This window comes from Brachionichthys hirsutus, chromosome 1 (genome assembly GCF_040956055.1).
Source record: "Brachionichthys hirsutus isolate HB-005 chromosome 1, CSIRO-AGI_Bhir_v1, whole genome shotgun sequence".
NCBI lineage: Eukaryota > Metazoa > Chordata > Actinopteri > Lophiiformes > Brachionichthyidae > Brachionichthys > Brachionichthys hirsutus.
The window spans coordinates 4,323,586-4,343,218 of NC_090897.1; positions in this window are offsets into that span (position 1 = coordinate 4,323,586).

Sequence of the window (19,633 nt, forward strand, 5' to 3'; positions counted from 1 at the left end):
TCACACAAACAAACTCCAATCAGCAAACTAAAAATAGAAGAACATTTGGGGATTCTCAATGAATATACGGTAATCACTGGTTTCACTTTTTCTTATTGCAGATTAATTTTCAGAATCCAGAAACCTGAGCTCTGAGCCGTAGTTAATTTCTCATATCATCATATTCATCATTATTCACACTTCTTATTAAGGCTTCATTTCCTGCTGTCTCCTGATTTCAGCAGTTCTGTATGTGCGATCATCCATACTTTTCCAGCCTTTAAATACGTAGGACTATACTATACTATTCATCTGTCTAACATTAAACAAGTCAAATATAAGAGAAAGCACATTTTTTTTATTAATTATTATTAGTAAAATCAGTATGATTCCTATCAATATGTAGATAAGCACAATTTACTATTTGAACTTATAAGTATATTAACTTTGTTAATATGTGAAAATTCCACACAGTAATTGCAAATTCAGAAACTGAGATACCAGACCTGAAAATTTTGACCCTCATTTTAGAAATGAGATCAACACATCAACAAATGGGTTCAAACCTGTTATTTCCGACTGAGAAATACTGTAAAAACCAAACTATTCAGCCTCTGACCTTGAATGAATCATTCACATTTAATTTTCCTGCTTCGACTTGTTTAATTCTCTTTTTAGCTTAGTCAAACTGCCCTGGCAAGACGTCAACTGGTCCAGAAATCAGCAGCTACACTGCCAGATATTTCAGCCTCTCAGCACTGGCTGACTCTACAATACAGAACTGATTTGAAGATGTATTTTATTTTTTTAATCATGTGGGCTCATGTCTTGGCCTCTGTCACATCTTTACTAGAGATGACTACACCACTCACCAACAACTTAGATCATCCAGTCAGAACCTTCTGTCTGTAACTCAAAGGCAAGCTATGGAAGAACCTTCCTAATTTAGAGACATTTCGAGTTGATTTTTGTCTTCTTCATCTTAAGACTTCCTGTTATTTCATGCATATTATGTCGTCAAAATATCATATTGCCTTTGCAAAGGCCGGGTCGATGTCCTGCAATGTAAGGAGGGAGGGCAAGCATTAGTGAGAGTCAGAGCCATGAACCGGGATGAAAAAAATAAGCCTCAGCCACTCTCCCGGGATGAACCGCCATAAGAGTGCCTGAGGCAGCAGGTGACAGAGGGTGATGAGGAAGCAATGTGGAAGACCAAGCCCTGCCATGGGATGCATCACCAGCAGATAGAGGAATTGGCTGACGTCTATAAATTGTGCCAGTGGATGATGGGGGGGGGGGGAATGACCCAAAGAACACTGTGGAGGATCTGATTATATGGCAACACATGAACAGGCCCTGAGCAACAGATCCACAGAGACAGGGGTCAAGCCCAGCAGACAAGACCCAGGCTGTAGGAAGATGCCCCAGAGACAGTCCAGCACATATTGCAAGAATAACAGATGCAAGCATCATGTAACTGCAATTTCTATTAAATTAATTTGCTAATCTATGAGTGAAATAGATCAGACAATTGCTGACAAAATGCCCCAATGCATACCCAAACACGTTTATCTTCCAGTCATTCATACGGCTCTCATGAATCACTGAGCCGTACGTCTCAAAGATAGATTGTGTTACTCTGCAGTAATAATCTCGGTGATTATGTCTGCACACATAACCCTGCTGACAAGTAACATTCACTCTGTGAAACTTTTTTGACAAAAGGCGTCACCACAGAAACCATCTGCTACTTTTCATGAAAGGCAATAGTAATTAATTCATAAGTGTAACAAGCGTGTGAGCAAATCTATCAAGAAAACTATTACAAACTACTTTATATGATACATTTGTAGCCTGGCAAAAATGATCAGCCAATTCCTAGGAACAAATGCAAAGTGGTAAATATTTAAAAGATTCAAATACCTTACTTTCCTTTTTCCTGCTAGCTTTCCCTTCTTCCGACCTTGCAAGCCCTTTGCTCAAGGCTTTTTGTGTTCACCCTGTGTGGCCCACCTTGACTCAGCTTCTGAGCATCAATGACTATCTTGCATTAGCCGTGCTCTTGTGAGTTGGTGCGCGCTGTGAGAATATGCCTGAGCTCGACATCGCAGTGAAAACATGCTATGGATTGGTATTGATTCAGGCATTCTCTTATGAGCAAGTTGAATGGATTTGACAATGGAGCGCCGGCCGGACACAGCGCTGTTTGAAGTTAAACTAACCATCTGACATCGGCGCCCTTACAGCATCCCACTTGTTATTTTCAGCTGAAAGAGTTTTTAAAGTTTATCTTCAAAACATTTAGTTTAAATTATAACATGTTTTACAATCGTATCCCGTACTTGCTTTTGCTGATCTAAAATATACAAGATCTGAATATTTTGATTTTTCTTTTATGTTTATTATGTTTTTTTTTATGCTGTGTTTATTAAAAACAGCATTACAAATCAAGGAAAGCTTCATGGCAAAAACAGAGCAGGGTTAATGCAGCTTGCAGAATTCCATAAATGTCTGGATCTTTGCCTGGAGCACAAGTGTTCCACAAGCTATTATTATAGTTGGCATTTTGCTATGCGGTGGTGTAAAATTGTTTAGAAATCCAGAGCCAAGTGTGTGCAGGAAGTGGTCATTTGGGGCTGAAATGGCAGCTGAAACAGCTGCCACATATGGGCCGTCACTCATGTCTCCCAAACAATCCAGTGACAACTCATTCGCTGAGGCAGTTGTCACCTTTGAAGTGGCGCCTCATCAAATGAGAATTCGTCCTCATGGAATGAAGGTTGTCACTTGAAATGATTTCTACTGCTTATTACTGAGAAGGAGGTCAGTGACACGTGTCAAAATAAAGGATGAGGAGGTGGACATGGTGCCAAGTACCTGGGGTTGCATATCAGCAACAGGCTGGGCAGTTCTAATGAAACATATTGCACAAGAGTTTGGAAGATACTGCTTTTTTTAAACTATCTTTTCTATCAGTTTTGGATGGCACATTGTTCTCTGTAGTGATAGGTGAAGAGGGTAAACAGCCCGGTGGGAGGCGGGGGGGCGTGGGCAAGAGCCCTAATAAGCCAAAATAAGTTTTATTCTCTGAACCTGGTTGATGCTGAGGCTGCAGGAGGCGCTGAGACAAATATGAAAGCCAATTTCATCCTCATTAACATTTCCCACTCCCTTTATGGTGATATTTGGCATCTGCTTCAACACTACGATGTGCAGCATGAGGGTCTCTTGATGCTCATTCATTCCACCCACCAACAGAATTCCTAATTTCTATATGCCCTTTTACTCTTTGCAAGTAAGCCGTCTGCACTGACCTGGGATTACCAAATATCTTTTTCATTTCCTCTGCTGCATCTATGCGAGACACATTTCTGCATATGAAATAGGATGAATGTCATTGAGATGTATATTTTTTTTTATAAATCGACGTAGCTCAAATGGCATCAGAATTCACGTCTGATAATTAGTTTACTGTGAGTAAACAACAATGCAGGTTTTTCCAAATGTCAGCCATGACATGTATGGTATTCTTCTAGTTGTTTTTAAAGATGGCAGGTGGCAACATTCAAACGTCAGAGCTCAAATCCGTGTGTGTGAGTTCATATAAGCCCCTGACATGTTTTTGTATTGTTTCTTTCTTGAGAAACTCCTATTGCTCTTCTGTACACAGATACCGAATTCTCTGTGGGTTTCTGTAATGGCTCATCTCAAACAAAGATAATATCATTGTGTGCATTTTTTCAAACTCGAGTGTAATGCTTCGCTCTTAAATTTAGGGATCTTTGAAATCATATTTCCTCTTATCACTTGGTGATAAGCCATTAAGGAGCTTCGGGCAAAATATACAGCATGCCTGCTTCAATTAAAATGCCTGAGAGGTGAAATGAAACACTTTCAAGGCTAATTAGATATTACTAATGCCTATTTAGGATAATAATAATTTCCCAACCCCATTGTGGAGTTGAGTGGCAGCCTCTACCAGCCACCGACTCTGCTTTTGTATATCGTTTGGCCTCAGGTCACATATTTGTTTTGCGGAATGGCAAACGGGGGGGAACGAAGTAAACTGCAGTCGACAGATTTCTTTAAACGCACATTATTCATCTGAGTGGGGAGAAATAAAACAATGTGCTGATCCCATGAGGAGCCTTGAGTCGGTTTGTCAGCACGGTACAATTAGTTGAAATTGAAAAGCTGCTGAATGTCTCGTTCATGAAAGTTCATGTCACTAAATGCACGCATGGGATCCAAACCAGACTCAAGAGTCACACGTTAAACAATTAATTTATTCTTCTGTTGGCTCTAAACTCTAGCATTCCCAAAAGGAGGCTGTTTGCATTTCAGCAGAAAGAAAAACTTTCACACTTTCTGCTGTGCTGAATATACCTGGCACATAACTCTAAATGTGGTTCATTGAGATTCAATGCCAATTCATTACTTTCTAGGAGAGTGACTGGAGAAAATTATTTACTATAATTGCAATACACCTGACACCATAATGACATGAGGTGGAAATGTAACACTAATTATATGCAATAACTTTCCTCAGAAACTCTCCCAGTAGGGCTGTGATTCTTATTGTGGCATAAAACCCTTCCCTTGATTAAATCATACAACCCATGCTATTTAATCTAAATGACTGAAAAGCACACATTATGAGATCTTATGTATTCAAATGACAAACATTTTCTCAGCTCGGTCATAATACTTATTTTAATGATGATGGTAGAAGGAACCAGAACGTAAAACTGCAGTCAAGTGGCAATATTCTTACTTTTATTTTATTTTTAAGTCATTTGCAAAGCGAAAGGTGAGGTTTACATTATAATTAAGATGGTTCTAAAATTATTGAAGCGGTGCAGCTGAATGTAATGAGATCACTAAGGGGCCAAAACATCTTTAAAGATGCAGTAAGATGGAATTTTTAATTGCATTTTGAAGACAGTGGCTACATCCCTGATAGAATTTGCCATCAAACCCTCATAAGATTCATCCATCTTTCTGTCAGCCATCCTCCAGGACATCAGGACCGTGATTAGATAAAGCAGAAAAAATGTTACCCACCCTGTTGTCATTCACAGTCCAACATTATTATAGGTCTATTTTTACTTCAAGTAATGAGGAAGGACGTTGGTTAATTCAGCCCTGGTCCTTTCTGAAGAGGAAGAATGATGTCTAGTGTTTATAATGTGTAATATTAATATCTTTTTAAATGAGATCTTTCAGAAAAAATGTACAGATGAGGAAGGGTATAATCTTGCTGTGGTCTTTTCAGTATTTTCAACATCTCCAAATCAGTTTTCTTTTTTCAGTCACACCAGTCTAAAATATGTTCACAACATACAGTAGTTGTGTTGCTATGCTAATAAGCATGCTAATTAACATAGTAACAACGCTATTGTCCCAATATTTGGAGAGTAATGTTATATTATAATTTCAGCTTGGTATGCTTGCTAACATTTGGTAACTATCGCTAAAAAGAAAGTAGCAAAAAAAAAAAACATGCATGCACATCCCCATTGTAACTGACTCTTTCCTTCTTCTCGGTCCAGAGGTTTTTATGTTTTTTTATGATAAGCAAAAAAAAAGGGAAAACTTAAAGCGAGAGACAAACAGAGCGCGACAGAGATTTTGCATGGAGTCTCCACCCTGTAGGGCGCTAAATCGTATCAAGGTTTGGCGGACCTGCACTGGGCAGCTGCTCTGGCGTAAAGATTTATAAATAAGTCCTTGTTTACTAGAATCAGTCTAAAGCCTGCATCGCTCTTTTTCTCCCGCGTTCCCCAACTCCCTCAACTTTTCCCACTTTCTCGCTCCTGCTCTTTCTATCTGAATAGCGTCTGTGTTTGTGATTTAACGAGACTAGAATTTCACTTTAATGAGTGTCACCCCTGCTTCCACTTGTTTTTATATGAGGAATGGCACTGATATGGCGTTCAGAGGCATACTTAACTCTCTCTTGTGGGAGCCTTGTGTAAAATAAGGATTAATAAGGTCAGTTTGCACAATGCTGCAGCAAAGGGCAAAATTTGCAAAGGTCACAGGCGGGGGTAGAAAGGTCTCAGCATGCATCTCAGTAGGGAGATAATGCAGAAGAATATGACAGCGTGTAAAAATAAAGGACACGAAAACAATGTCACGAAAATCCTGCATTCATTTTGAGTCCTTCCCTTCCCCTCGGCCCTTTGGAAACGTTTGACTCCGAGAGCCAAGTTTAGGAAAAGGAAATTATAACTTTTATTTCTCATCTTTGCATAATAGCCAAATTACATTTCAACTATAGCCCATTTTACACAGCCTGTTTAGCTTTATTGTGCATAAACGCTTCCTATAAATGCTACAAAGGTGGAATGGACAGTCATTTTTATTCCGTCTTTAAGCCAATAGTAAAAGTACTCGTGGCATCAAACCGACTTCAGTATAAAAGGGCGATCCGGCGTGGTGGCAGGACAGGATGAGCATTATTTAAAGTAGCTAAATCTAAGAAGAAAGAAAATCTTGTTACCTAAAAACGGGCTTAATTAATCAGGCAGGTCTGCTTCATCACAACTTGACACAATTGTACTTTACTTCTGGGAAGTTATAGGCAAAAAAAAACAAAACAGGCAAGACAAAATCCAGCCTCTCCTAAAATAATCAGATGTTTTATTCGGTGCATGTTTTTTTTTCTTTGTGATTTATTTAATTTAGAGGACCCTCTGCTGGTGTGTGTCCTCTTCCTTCTCCTCAGTCTGGAGAATAAATGCATCAGCCGGAGTCGTGTCCTCTTCAACTTTTACCTGTTGATAGGGCTGTTAACACAAACATCTAACACAGTGACCGTTAAATTGGCTCATGGTAATGAACTACTTAAAGTTAACAATGTGAGAAATTCGCAGTCGCTCAGGGCAGAAATGCCTTTTAACATGGGTGATGCAACCAATTAAAACACACAGAGTGCAGGATAGTGGAAATGGAGACCATTGATTGACTGCATGTCTCCCTTTCAAATTTTGGGCCGACTATAATTTCATCTCACCACAGAAAACTACAGACACATGAGAATCGACGCTCCCCATTGTGCAATTCTAAATTCTATGTTGTTTTTTTGCCATGTATTTTCATCAAAGGCCTTATTTTATTCCTTAAAATGATATTTCCTTTTCTAGTCTATTTTTTCTTTTTTTTTTTAATGCCTTTGGTTAGGGTTTGGGTTAGCACGGTAGCACAGTGAATAGCGCAGTTGCCTCACAACAAGAAGGTCACAGGGTCAAATCCAGTTTACAGCCATTCTGTGAGGATTTATTTTTACGTTCTCCCTGTATCTGCGTGGGTTCTGTCTGGGTTCTCCGCCTTCCTCCAACCACCAAAAGCATGAAAATTAAGTCCAGGTCATTCTTGTAAATGAGAATCAGTTGTCAATTAACTTATCTGGTTAAATTATAGAATTTATTTTTGGATGGTTTCAGTTTGATTTTGTTAAATCAGTGATTGAGCATCATTTCAGTGTTCAAACCTAATGAAAAATGTATTTTACATTTCAGAATGTATTCAATGACATTAATATTGATTTACTGCTGAATGACTGTCTGCACCTTTGTATCTGTTGATTTGACAAAATTTCATGTGCATCTTTTAATGCTATCAACAGTATGTGATTACCGGTATTAATGCTATCAACAGTATGTGATTACCGGTAATAAAAAATAAAATAATTTAACATTTCATTAGTTGCAGTCATGCATTTCTTGACAGCCTAGTTTAATTCTACATCTAGAACAGAAATGTGTTCGTTAGCTTCGCAGTTGCTGACTGAATCTAAACGTGCTGAAACCGCCTGACAATACAAAGTGTTATCGCCCGCTACAGTGCCATCCGCTGGCTGGCTGGAATGATGTGTGGACCCAGTGTGGCTGCATGTTGGAGAGAGATAGGACCCTCTGATAAAATCCCAGGGATGAAGAAAAGCATTGTGCTCCTAAAGCACAGAACCATAGTTGTGTCTTAGTTATGCATCAGAGAACTGGATGTGTCTTCTTCAGTCAGCCAATTTCAGCTCCCCGCTTCCCTCGCTGTCTCTTGCATCCTGCCAGTTCCATTATTTAGTCAAACGTGCAAAACTGTATGTGGAAGCTGAAATAGTGGAGACTTGTGGTTGTAGCTCCACATCCTTCGGACTGGAACTGCTTTCTATCGGGTGCGAGCAACATTCAAAAGAAACAACTTGAGACCAAAGTTACAGACAAAAGGAAACAAGGAAGTTTGGAAGTTTTTTGAACAAATGGGTTGCATTGATTGGATCACTCAGCAAAAAGAGTGCATCAGGAAATGAGAGAGATCTCAGTGTAATAGTGTTATTTTAGAAATGTGTAAGTTACATCATTGGAGTCAGTTCCAGACTGTGTTATTGGCCCTTTTATTGTATCAGAATTGATGGCATTATCTCCTGTCTGTCTCAGTGCATTCGTCTCTGGTGAAAGTGGTTGTCCATAGCACATAATGGACGGATTTAAGAAAACCTTTGTTCTTGCAACACTCAATATTTCCCCATTAGTGTGGTAGCCTGTGGGATTAGACATTTGCCATACATTATAGATGTCAATACTGCTAATATTGTTTTCAGAAATCCTCCGCCTCTTCAGAGCTACAGCTCGTGTAACCAGATCTGTTTGATAGAGCCCATTGAACAACCCTGAGACTGGCAGGAAGGCCTTTAATAGGATGTCGTACGCTCTGTTGGGTAGTATAGGATAGGATAGGATATGATAGGATAGGAATGAAAGAATGAAACTGAATAGTTAAAGAGTGTTTTTACTGTAAGTTGAATGCAAATACATGGTTGAATAAGGGCAATTTCAATGAGGTGCTAGCACATGTTACAAAATATTTAAAAGAAAATGCACCTAATATTTCATTCATTCATTCATCTTGATTGTAATTGCCTCGTCTTCAGCTGCTTATCCGACACACACTGGTTCTACTAGAGCTTATCTCAGCTGGTTACGGGTGAGAGGCAGGATACACCCCAGACGAGACGCCAGCTCTTCGCAGGAAAGAAATACACATGTTCTGTTGATTTGTTCTGATTCAGGAAACTACTAACAATATCAATGTTCTATTCGTTTGGTGTTTCTACACTTGGACTGTGTTATTGCTATAAAGTGTTTTATCAAATGTTAAATTATTGCAAATTAAATATCAATTTTTTGTGGCAATATTTCACAATGCAAAAACATTAAAAAGTCAAAAGTCTGACATCTGAGTGTACACAGGAAACAAATTCAATCGAGTTGAGAAAGACACACATTAAGTATTAAATCAATAAATATTTATCACATTTATCAAATATATATCAGGATGTACCAATCGAAAATGGCAATGATGCATCTTTACCACAAGAGGGCACTGTTGCACTTCCTGAGAACAAGTAGCATAACCAGGACTCACCAACGACATTGTTCTCATCATATAATACGAACATACATATGATTGCATGATATTATCGAAAATGAGATTGAAACAAGAAACTGATTGATTTTAAATTAGTTCTCACATGTTAAAAGCAAAATGCTGTTAAGAGCACCATATATTTTCTTATTGTCCTGGGTTTTGTTTTGTTTTTTTGTTTTGTTTTGTTTGTGGAATTTTACAACCTTACGGTCCCTTCTATGAGCAATTTTCCACAATGCTGGCTCATGAACAAATGCAAACTAAAGCATCACCCTTGGTGTCATTTTATTTCATCAGTAAATGACAACATAAACTGCACGTGTGATAATGTCCCCTCATAGCGGCAGTGCTGAAGTCATATCCACTGGGATGGCCTGCTGGTGTGTGGACAGGATGAGGAATAGAGCCCCACTTTCTGAGTTAGATAAATACCTCCATTCGCCGTACTGGAGCATTCACGTGGGACAACACAAAGACCGAAATCAGCAATACATAAGCATCAATAATTAAGCAGCCACACACAGAGAGGCGAGATGAAGGGGGGGGGGGGGGGGGGGTCCTGCGTGATACACAGCGGTGGCTCTGAAGAGATCCTAAATGCTGCTAATGTCTCTGAAGCTTGTCACAGAACGGAGTCGGGAGCATTGTCTTTTAAGTAAATGATACAGCTGTCAGTCTTTTCCTTTTACATTGTCTTGTCTTCCTTACCTTCATCTCTTGCTTTTTCTCACTTGTTGTTTTTGTTGTTTTTTTAAATGCATTTACATTTTATGTTTTGACAGCTTTCCCTCCAGACTGGGTCAAACCTGTCCTATGAACAAATACACCCCATGACCCAGCCAAGCTCAACCTGGGCCTGATCATTTATTTATAACAGCCTCTATCAGAGCAAAGTAACAGTGATGTCATTGCTCTCGCTACTTTCGATGCATTTACTGAATGTCCGATCTCTGTGCCATCAGGGTAGCATGGAAAACTAAGGAAATAATATAAGCACTTGAGAATTTTAAAATCTGTCTTGAAAATACAGTGACACAAAAATATTTGTATGTGATTTAGGATATAGCTTTAAAGACTGACATGGTTTTATTTTATTTATTTTTACACCTCAACACACAACCGTGGGGTTATTAAGGACAGTCCTCTAAGAGGATTCAGTCTGCAGGCACTTTTATTTTGGTAGGAAAGGGGGCTTTGGTGTTATGTTGCTGAAGGGGCTCTGGGACATGCAGAGATCTCAGATTTCCAGTGTCACTTTGTCCTTGTGGAGTTTCATCCCTCACAGATTCTTTTCTCCTCTATCTTTTACGCATCATTGTCACTCACTAGCAGGACTGGGCTGCATGGAAGATGAGTTTTGTTTTCGTTGGTGTCCCGGGTTTCCATTGTGTGATTAATCCTTGCACCACTAGGGGGAGAGATAGCTCTGACACTGGAAATGTGAAACGACAGGAAATAAGGGCGAAACTAATGGAAACGTGAGCGATGTGGAAAGAAGGGGAGCCTGAAAGAGAGGGAGAGCCTGAAAACTAGATTCAGATCTTACACCATGCCTGAGACAGAGAGACAGATCTGATGTAGCACATAAGGAGAGAAGAAGATAAATGTGAAAACTGGAGAAAAAGATTTGAATGAGACGGAAGGGAGTTACAGGATAAATAAAAATTGTCAGTCACTAGTTTTTGTGTGTTTTGGTGTGATATAACCTGTGTTCCCTCCCAGCCAACTCGATCAGCATTGTATTTCAATCCACCGTGCATGGAGAGAGCAGCGACCTGAGGGAGACCCTGTAATTATCCCTTGTGTCTGTGACAGGCCCGGATAATCAGTCTCACAGGGAATACCGCCTGAGATCCGTGGACAAGCCATTCTGAAAGACCCAATACTCAATGAAGCAACACTCACTGCTCTCACACCGATAACTGAAGTGCTCTCAAAATATGCCCTTTTTCGTCACACTCATGGGTCACGTGTAGAAACCTCAAATTTATTATTTTGTTTAATATTGTATTTGGTCATTTTTCATGAAGAGACACATAAATATATAAATAAATAAATAATAAAGTATGTGCTTATTCATGTGTATTTATTATTATTATTGTTGTTGTTGGTGTTGTTATTGGCAATGGAATGTCTTTGATCAACAGGATTTAAATTTACTTAAAGATTTCTCTGGAATTGAAATGTACAAAAAAAAAAAACTTTTTTGAACTTCGTCATTTTAACTGGCAGAGGAAGTTCTAAGAAATCAGCATCCACACTTTGCTAAAAGTATATATATAATTAATAGATCAAATCAAAGATACTTTATTTATCCCAAAGGAAACTGAGCTATCCAGCAGCATTTTTTCTTACAGTCAAAACATTTGAAGGAAAATAAGATTGAGAATTAAATGAGGCACAACAGTAAAGAGAACATCTTCAGCATCGTATGTCATTCATAGGAGAATATCTGATGTTATAGACCTACAAAAGAGACAGTTTGATGGTAAATATCAAGAGCAAATAATAAGCTACGAGTCCCATTACGGTGAGTGTTGGGGCTTCAGATAGAAACGCAAAAAGAAAGTAAAGGTTAACGTTTACACTAATGCTTTGAAGTGCACAAAGACACACTCTCATCAGGAAGTGCACACACCAACACAATGGTTCAACATCTCATCAATATTTCAAAGAGGCTTCAAAAAGAAGTCAGTGATTTGGCACAGGCCACAAACACACCTGCACAGAAAATAAAAAACACATGCCAAAACGAATGCATGCACATTTCTATGTTATATATCTGCTTCGTATATCTCCCAGAAGCCACTCTGGCTGTGCAACAGAAGCTGAACTCCCTTCATTCCGAGATCATCCAACGTGTTGTGGGTCAAAGTTCACAGCAAAATAACAATGTGGGTGTCTATGCTTGTTGAATTTCCCAATGTTGTGGATCCTCATGCAACTGTGCCATGTAAGATGATGGGGACCAGCGTTCCCACAGGAGGGGGCCTGAGAATCAATTACCACTCTCCCGAGGCAGCGGATTGGCTACCGGGAAATGACATGCCAGACATCCGCACAGTCGGGCTGTCATCATTTGATTTATAAATAATCAACTCCTAATTGTATCACATTGGGCTGCAGGTACATGTAATTTGGACCAGAGTGTGAATTCACAAGGGTTTTGGTAGACAGAGCTATTGTGTCCCTCTGGTAATGAAAGAGAACCAAGTGCTTTAATGTGGTTGGCCCCTGCAGTCCTGTGCTGCTAAACCGCTCACAGTCATGGAGGCTTCGCAAGCAGACGTTTCCCGCTTTGACAGTTTGATCGACAGCTGACATCAGTGGCTGCGCAGTTGCCAGTCAATCCACAGCTGAAAGTAGCCCCGGTGAAAAGTGTCTCCAGATCAAGAAAAAAGTTGAAACACTGATTTATTTTTTCTCTACCTATTGTGTTGTCTTCTCTCTCTCTCTCTCTCTCTCTCTTTCTCTTTGAGTGGTCAGCAGCATCCTCCGGACGCTGAAGTTTGCAATGTGGAATTATTCTTATTCAAAGTTTACAGCAAGACAAATAGCACCCAGGCTTCTGCTTTACTCCGATGCCGCTGGATTTCCGGGCGTCTTAAATTATTAATTTAATTACGTGACACTGGAGTGCTCTTACTTGGAGACACAGTAAATCATCTCGGCCTTGGGAAGTAACAGACAGTGCATTGCTTCTTTCTTTAGCATTGTCTAAACTTACCCCTGTAGTAAATTCATGACATCAGAGAGAAGGCGGCAGACTCCCAGGAGCATTAACATGCAGACAGACTGAAAAAAATAATCACATGACCACTCTATTTATGTACTGCATTATGGCCTGTGATCAATATAGTTTCCTCTTGTTCAACAAAATCATTTATCAAGTCAACTTCACTGTGCAGAGGGTGACCTTTTAAGATGTCAGCACGGGGGGGGATCTGTTTAATATGGAGCTTTAAAACTTTTACATCATCCGTAAACTGCTCTTACAGTAACTCTAAATGAGCCTGTTAAGAGTTAAATGACTTGGATTTAATCAACTTTGAATGCACATTTGTATTTCTTGAAACTGTCTGGAGTCCTGACCACACTCTTTGACATATTGTTGTCTTACACTTTGTTCACAAATTGATGACATGTTTGTCTTCTTTTTTTAATAGGCTTGATAGGCACCAAAATATCACCAATGGCGATCTGAACTGTCAATAATTTCACGGGGAAATAAAAGCCATACAGTAAGTAAGAGGTTCTAATAGACATCCTAGCATTTAGCGCATGCATTACAGTTTATAAATTCAATAAACGTCTTTTCAGGCTTTTACTGCACCCTGTAGGTATTCTCAATAATGTCCTCCTCTCACAAATATAGCAGCAGTTTGTACAATTGCAAACTGAGCAGAATCTATTAGACATGCCGTTAATAGCAGTTATGAAGCTATGGAGTTTGATAATTCCATTTTTATTTTATTTTTTGACTAAATGTTTACATTTTGTCAATTTGAATTGTCGGTCTTCTCAAATCCAAACCATATTTATCTTACTGTCATTTTGAATTAAGATAATTTGGTAACGATACACATGGATATTCCAAACATACTGCACATTTAAAATAAAAAAGTTTAAATATTCCTTTTTCTGCTTCGCCACAAAACACGCATGGGTGATGGGATCTAATTCAGAAAAAGAATGAACAAGTAATCAAATGGAACAACGGAACACTTTGAAGCAGCTCCCAGACTGCTGAAGGATTCAAATCTACAACCCGCTGCAGCATCAGCTGCTCAGCTCAGATGGTACAAAAGACACATTAAAACAAAATGATGCTTTAATGCACACATGATCTCTTTATGGCCTTACAAAATATTAATTATTAAAATTAAAAGCCATGTACCGTAATCCTTTTGTTTAAGCTGGCCTTTATAATAAATAAAAAAATGTCACCAATAACCAGAAATGGAATTCCTCCCACTGTCCATGAATAGAGTTCTTCATTTTATACAATTTGTGTGGTTTTTTTTTTTATAACATTTGGAATAATAAAAATTCTGTACCAATTCCGTTATTTCTGATGAAGCTAATGAGCAACTCGACAGCCAGACCTGATCATACGCAGACGAGACAGGAAGCTATAAGGCAGCCGATGGCAGCTGTGAAGCCAAAGGCCACAACAGCTACAGGTGCAGCTCGTTCTTTATCGCCTGACTGAGATGGATCTCTGCAATTTCTGGTGCTAGCATTGCACTAAGTCGAATCTAAATAATTCAAGACCTAGAACGATTTTCAAATTGCTTTTATTTTGAACAGAATACAAAACAGACAATGAAAAAAAATATTCCCTTCTTCCCTTTTCTGTGAGCTCAGAAAGATTTGCTTGTCAGAGAAAAGCATGGGAAATGGGATGTAGACTTTAACACAAACTGTGCCTTTATTGTCTAACTGCTTTTTTGGTTGTTTTTTATTCTCATATTTTTCAAAGAGCAGTTCATCTGCTTCAACATTAGTCAGCATTTGTACGGTCCGTAGTCGCGGCGTCTGAGGAACAAATTTACAAAGCGAGCTGCTTCTTGCATGCACAACTCTTCCACTTAACAACTCTCCCCCCTCCGTGTTCCCTTTCTCTCTTTCTCCTGTGGTTTTATAAAAGTAAACAAACAATTTCTAGTGATTTCTCACAATCCACCCCTCTGCCTCGCTGTGCTTGTCAGAAGAACTCCTTTAATCGTTCAGTGTCGGCATGTGATGTTCCTGGCCCTCTCCTCCTCCCAGCCATCCTCTCTCTTTATCTGTCAATCATGCGAGCTTGAAAATACAAAGCTCAAAAAACATAAAAGCATCGATGCGTCTATTTCAAGAGGTGCCTGATCAATATCATCAATCCAGCCGCCTCCCAAGCTCGCAATCCCCATATGTTCTTTCTCTTCATTTTTCCCCCTCGTTCTATTTCTTTAGTTCTTCCTCCCTTTCTCTCTCTCTCTCCCTCCTGCTCTCTCTCTCTCTCTTCCTCCCTCGCTCTCTCAGTTGCTGCAGCTGTATCCATTTCCTCCTGGCAAAAAGGGACTTTATGAATAAATGATACTGAATTGCTGAAGGTTCAGATACTAAATAATGAATTTCACCACCAAAAACACAACAACTTCTCCAATCATAAAATAGCTCTCCCCTTCCCTATTGATTGTGCCTGTGCAACCAGATGCAGAGAGCACAGTCTGCATCCGTGCAAGGTAGAAGACCATACAAGGGAAAATGTATAAAATGAAAGGGAGCCACCTGCTTTTTTAGCTATAGATAGCCGATAAGAGGGGCCACCAGCTTGGTGCACTTTCTCTGAGCTCCTCTCTGCTCCACGTCAAGGCACTAAAAGTGGAGCAGGTCTGAGGGAGGCGGAGGAGAGAAGAAAAAAAATCTGAAAACTTTCCTTCACGGGACATTTAAAGTAAGTGCGGTCATCTATTCTGTGCTACGGCAATGCACAATGGTGTGTTGCTCTGTGTGTGCGTGTGTGTGTCAGTGTGAGGGAGTCTGTGTATGTGTGCAGTTTGGTGTGTGTGTGTCTGTTTTGGAGCTGGCTTGAAGGAGAAAGAGTATTGGCTGGTGAGACCATGACTTTTTTTTCTTCAGGTCATAGTTGGTTGAACTGCAGTTGTATTTGTGAGAGCTGATTTGCACTGCTGAAATTATATTTTGATTAGTCATCTCATGGTTTCCCAATAATAATAATAATAGTAATAATAATAATACAAGAAAACAGCTCACAGGGGAAACAGCATGTAAATGGGAATGTGCCTCAAGGGGTAATGAGGTTATTGTATGGAAGGTTTTCAAATATTGTGCCCTATTCTTAGCTTTGCATGCGCTCTAATGCCTCCTAAAATTAACATACATATATTACATGTTAGATGTTAGTGTTTCACTTGTACTGGAGTGTGCGTGCGTGCGTGTGAAATTTACAATCTGGTAGAAGATTTCACATTAATGTTTATATTTCTAGAATGTTCTTATTTCTGGTACTCTGAATTAAGGTTTGTTCTTTTATACTGCAGGAAGGTATTTAAATTTAATCAGAAGCAGAAAAGCAGACATTTTATTTGCTAAAAAAGTGCATTTTTATACATGTTATAAAACAATTTAATATCTTGGACGTTCGTTAACGTAAATTCAGGTGTGTCACACAAGAAAACTAGAAATAACAAAAGCAAATTCATGCATTGTTCTCTTTTTCTGTATTCTATATTTTTAGGCTGCCATATATGTCTGTATTTTTTTACTGATACTGGTTTTATTATTTGACTACACTAAAAACTGATTCATTCGACTTATTCTATGTATTCAGTAAAGTGCATATACAGTACTGGTATGTTATACAGTATGGAGGAAAATAGTAATGCAGCAAGTCATTGTGCTGAGGAATAAATAATTGATATCGCAATGAATATGCAAATGAGACACAGGGAGCGAGTCAGAGAGGAAGGAGTGTGGGGTGTCGCTGGTGCACAGAGTTAAACAAAAGGCCTTTATGATTTCCATCGTCCAATTAAGAAATATTACAGCCACCATGTTGGGACTGCAACCGTTTCGACTTGTTTGGGGTCCTGCATTCGGCTTTGTGTTGCCCGTTTGGGGAAGCCTTTGAAGTGTTTGTGTTTGTGTTTTTCCCCAGCTAAGGTTTTTTGTTTTTACACTCGAGATGCAGTTTAACTCAAATCAGGGACAGATGGGAATTGTGTTTAATAAAGTTGGGTGCATTTGTGTGTAACAGATGGATATTGTATTCACAAAAGCCCAATTCATTTAAATAGCGTGTCTAGTCATCAGCAAACAGTAGAAGTAGGAGAATAGTATAATATATATATATATATATATATATATAAATATTTTTTTATTTTTTTATTTTTTAATCCTCACTGCCATTGTCTTCCTTGCAGGCAAGCACAAACTCATCATTTTGTGTTTGTTTCCCTGGTTTACTCCGGGACAGCTTGTGTAGCAGGTCCCTCGCCTTTCTGAGCACAAGTCTGAGAAAAAAATTAAAATTTGATGTTAATCAAGCAGGCTGAGAGCTGGATATGACAGGCGCTTTCTACTCTACTTACCCCAGTCTCTTCTCATTTGGCAGGACCACCGAGCTTCAGATCAAAGTTACCCTTTTTAACCCCATCAAATGGAACCTGCCAATCAGTCACTGTATGCTCAAGCAGCATTTAGAGTTTTTGACCAAAGTGCACGCCCATGGCTGAATCTGACCCTGTGAATAATTCAACTGGGAAAAACATGAGCGAGAGTTTTTAAAAATGTCACATTTTTACCTGTGAATTAAAACGTCTGCCACCATCAGACAGACACATGTTTCCAATTCAGTACCTTTACAGACATGACAACTAAGCACATGTAGCCTATTTGAATGTATGGACGTCCACATATGAACACGTATATCAAACCTACACATTTCTCTTTGCTAATTGTGCTACTCTTATCCACTTGTCATTTTATCTTAGCTTCAGATTATGGGGTTGACCCACCCTGTCAACACACACACACACACATAACCACCAGGGACCCCGCTCTCAGACAGGAGTCACAAGGTTGAATTGATCATTATGAAGGTCCTTGAATAAGGTTCAACACAAAATTATGAATCCTAACACTGGCCTCCGACATTCCCCAGTGAATGATACATGGAAGCAAAAAATGTCTCTCTCTGTGTGTGTGTGTGCCCTGTCAAATTAAATATGACCATCATGTCATTCTTACAGGAAACTACAGTACAATATATCCTCACTTAAAGTAGAGGCAATTTCCTACGTGCTGCATTATGTTATCATCTATGTCCAACCTTCACGCTGTGATTCATAATGACTGAACACAAGACCAGAAAAAGCTTTAAAAGATGGAGCTTCGCTGCATTTTAGAGCCATTTTAAATCTTATTTCCTTGCTTCCTGGGTAAAAAAAAAAAAAAAAAAGATTTCTCCTCCACTGTCGAGCCCCTGAATTATTAGGGGCATCAATATCTTTAGCATATTGCCAAGGGCTTTCAGACAGTATCTGCTTTCATTATTAGTGTCAGCTCAATTATAGCTCACACCCAACTGTTTCTCAACATCTAAGAGCATCAATCGACAGGGATGGTTGACGAGCCGGCGCTCGCACAAACACGCACGCACACTTCCACACGCACAATCCCACAATGTTTTAACCCACATGCGTTCACAACTCCCATCCATCGCTGCGTTTCGTTGCCTTCTGTCATCTCGCTAATGCACACGGCTAAGAGGAAGCACAGAGCTCATAATGGAGGCCATGTTCTTAGTGGCGATGAGCAGCTGATGCAGCCTGGCCCATTTTCATCAAATATTAATGGTATGGAAAAAAATACACCCGGACTGAGGCCTCGTCCACAGCCAAACCGAAGAGGCTGGGAGGGGAAAGAGCAATGGGGGAAAAGTGCAGAGCGTGTGTTTAGAAGTACCGTCTGATGGCCATAATTAGATCCACTCCAATTAAAAATTCAAAAGCCCCAGTTTGTTTGAGCGCATGAATCTTCCGCTCACTGCAGCATTTATTTCACGTTTACGAAGTATTTTATTTTACAGTGTCAACTGAATTGAGCTTCTCTCCCTCTGCACTCCGTCTGTTTCACGCTTTCGATTTCTCCCTCGCCGCTCGAGTCAGAGAACCATTAAAAAGAAGAGTAGCGAGGACAGGGGGGGGGGGGGGGGACTCAAGATTTTAAACATGCTCAGCTTGGTTTTAAGGAGCCCCTTGCCAGGCAATACAAAGCATTTCCCCCTCAAATCTGCTGTCATTCTTTGAAAATTACCAAGAACAAAAAAAAAACCTGCTGAAAATGTAACTTTTTCATGCAGGTTCGGGTTTGACAGGGTCAAATCCACATTATTCATGATAACATCCATCTTTCTTTTCTTTCCCCTCTTCATCTCTGTTATGTTGAAGCATAAAACCATCACTGGAAGCACTCAGAACAGCGTTTGGCACAGAACAAAGCAAGTACAATGTGAGATTTCTGGCCTGCGTTTTGTTTGATTATGCAAACAATCGTTTTTGTGTCAGAGCGCGTGACGAGCGGCGCTGTGAAAACAGCTAGGCTTTGGGGAAACATTTACTTCCATTCTTTTCCGCTTCGCTCCCCTATTTGCTCCCTCTGCCCTCTTTATCCCTCTTTATCACCCCCACTTTTACTATCATTCTCTATTATCTTTCAC